Source organism: Frankliniella occidentalis, unplaced genomic scaffold (assembly GCF_000697945.3).
Source record: "Frankliniella occidentalis isolate FOCC.00 unplaced genomic scaffold, Focc_3.1 Scaffold131, whole genome shotgun sequence".
Classification (NCBI taxonomy): Eukaryota; Metazoa; Arthropoda; class Insecta; order Thysanoptera; family Thripidae; genus Frankliniella; species Frankliniella occidentalis.
The window spans coordinates 716816-718910 of record NW_026267258.1 but is presented as its reverse complement, the minus strand read 5'-3'; the positions used below and the strand labels follow the sequence as shown (position 1 = coordinate 718910).

At 51.8% G+C, this 2095-nt stretch overlaps 2 protein-coding genes across 2 annotated transcripts in view; both read left to right on the top strand.

The window, feature by feature from the left end:
- The window catches only part of LOC113204237 (neurocalcin homolog), a 116933-nt gene that overhangs the window by 95686 nt on the left and 19152 nt on the right, over positions 1-2095 (top strand). The gene's annotated exons all lie outside the window — the stretch shown is intronic.
- Positions 1-2095, top strand: part of LOC113204201 (neuronal calcium sensor 2) — a gene marked incomplete in the record, with an annotated part of 110553 nt that overhangs the window by 95474 nt on the left and 12984 nt on the right.

The following is a 2095-nucleotide window of genomic DNA, read 5'->3' as shown; positions in this document are numbered from 1 at the left end:
CTCTCTCTCTCTCTCTCCCTCTCTCCCTCTCCCTCTCCCTCTCTCCCTCTCTCCCTCTCTCCCTTTCTCCCCATCCCTCTACCCCTCCCTGTTTTAGGGGGAGGCTGTCGTCGGGTCTTTAAAGGGCTGTTGCGTTTTGGCTCGTCTTCCATAAGGCTGTTTGCGGGTGCCGCTTCCTTTTTAGAGTTTTGTTATTTTATTTTCTGTATAAGGAAAAAAAATGTGGTTGACGAAAGAAATGAGATAGGAGGAGGGCGAGAAATCTCCGACTAAGGAGGGGGCGTTTAATTTATGCCATGAGGGAATATCATTAAAATATGAGTCGTCGTGTTTTAATTCACTTTTTTTGTTAGAGGAAGTAGGAATGAAAGGTCTCTGAGTTGCGCCCCACTGCTCCATTTTAGATGCCTTGTCAGCCGGTGTGTGTAGTCTTTCGTACAACAGCAGCAGCCCTCCTCCCTCCCCCCCCCTTCTCTTTCACTTGACGCTGACGCTGCCCCCTTCCTTCTCCCATACTCGTCCTACTCGCTTCCGACTAAACCGACATGCTGTTCTGTTTAAACGCAAACATTCACACCCCGCCACGCCCCCTGGGGAGGAGAGCCGTTGCTGTCGGGCCCGCTCTAGCTTTTCACACAAAAGCGAGCCGCCCTGCGCCCGCCGGGCCTGGCCCCTCCGGGAGAGGCCGGGTGAGATCATGTTATCCTTGTCGCTCTCTCAAAGAAATGGGACAGCAGCGCTGGAGTGGCAACAAGCAAGCGCGAGAGCGCGCGTTGTTCGTCGGCGTTGGTTGTGTGACTTGGTGTTGGTGTTTTCCATGCGCACGACGTAGTAGTACACAAATTCTCTTGCGCAGCAAGGCAAGGTATGCGAGTTTTCTGACGGGAGTCGGACCGGCCCTGCCCTGCTGCTGCCACGTCAAAAAAAAAAAAAGTATTTGCAACAGTCCGCGCCCCACACCCTGTTTCCCCCTTCTTTCCGTCTCTCTCGGTTTGATATTTTTTTACGGTCCCCGCCTGGCGGGCTCCCGAGCAGCACCTCCAGTACTGTGGCACGCAGGCCAGTTTTACGGCGCGCTTTACCGGAGGCCTGGCGGCGGGGAGCCGCCGGAGCCAGTCCGGCCTGCAGGCGGCGCGGCCGGGCGGGGCCGAGGCCGGGGACGTATATCCACATATCGGCCACACCTGGCGGCCTGCAGACGGCGGCCAACCGACCGACTGCTCCTCAGCCCATAAATTGCGTGAGCCCTCCTGTCCCTACTGCCTGCCTGCCTGCCTGCCTGGCGGTGGAGGTAGCCTTGGCGAGCCACTGTAAAAAAAATTAACAAAGTACACCCAGAAAAATGTTGTTTCCTACACTATGAACATTATCGTCATAAATTTACAATCTTTTTTTGTAAGCTCGAATTATAATTTAAGTTGTAAATTAACGAGAGCAACATTTCTTAATCGCCAATGGATTTTAAGTCGATACGTACTCCATGTATTTTTACGATTACAAATTGTAATTTTACAACTTGCGTCAAGGAAACTTTTCCTGTTAACCTTACTACTATTTTCCACCTTTCTACCTTGACGTCAATTTTACTCTTGACGCGCTTAACAATCTAGCCCCGTAGAACCGTAGTGTTAAGCTATTGCCTACTTGGTTTATCAGTGTGTCTGCTCCAGCAAGTTGCGAGGCAAGCTGCCCATACACCAAACACAAATTAGTTACCAATGTCCCGCGAAAATCAAAAATTACGATACCATTTTCTTCGCAATAATAATAAAATAAAGCCAGCTTACACATTCTAGTAAGTCTTGGGGCACTCTGTATGAGCTTCTCTTGAATGTAGAGCCCTCGATTCTTTGGCAGTGTGTATCAGGTCGGTCGGGAATGGCTATCGGACAGAGTGTTGGCCGTTAGAGGGGAGAGATGCGAAGGGGAAGTCAGGGGAGGGGAGAGGGGTGGAAATGGTGGGAGAGCGGGAGAGAAAGTGTCACCGTCTCTCTGTGGTCTCGAGTTGTTTGCGGCGGTGGTGGTGGTGGGGCCGGAGGGATGTGTTAGACAGCTCATCCTTTCCTTTCCTGGAAGAGGGGGCGACTCAGAGAGG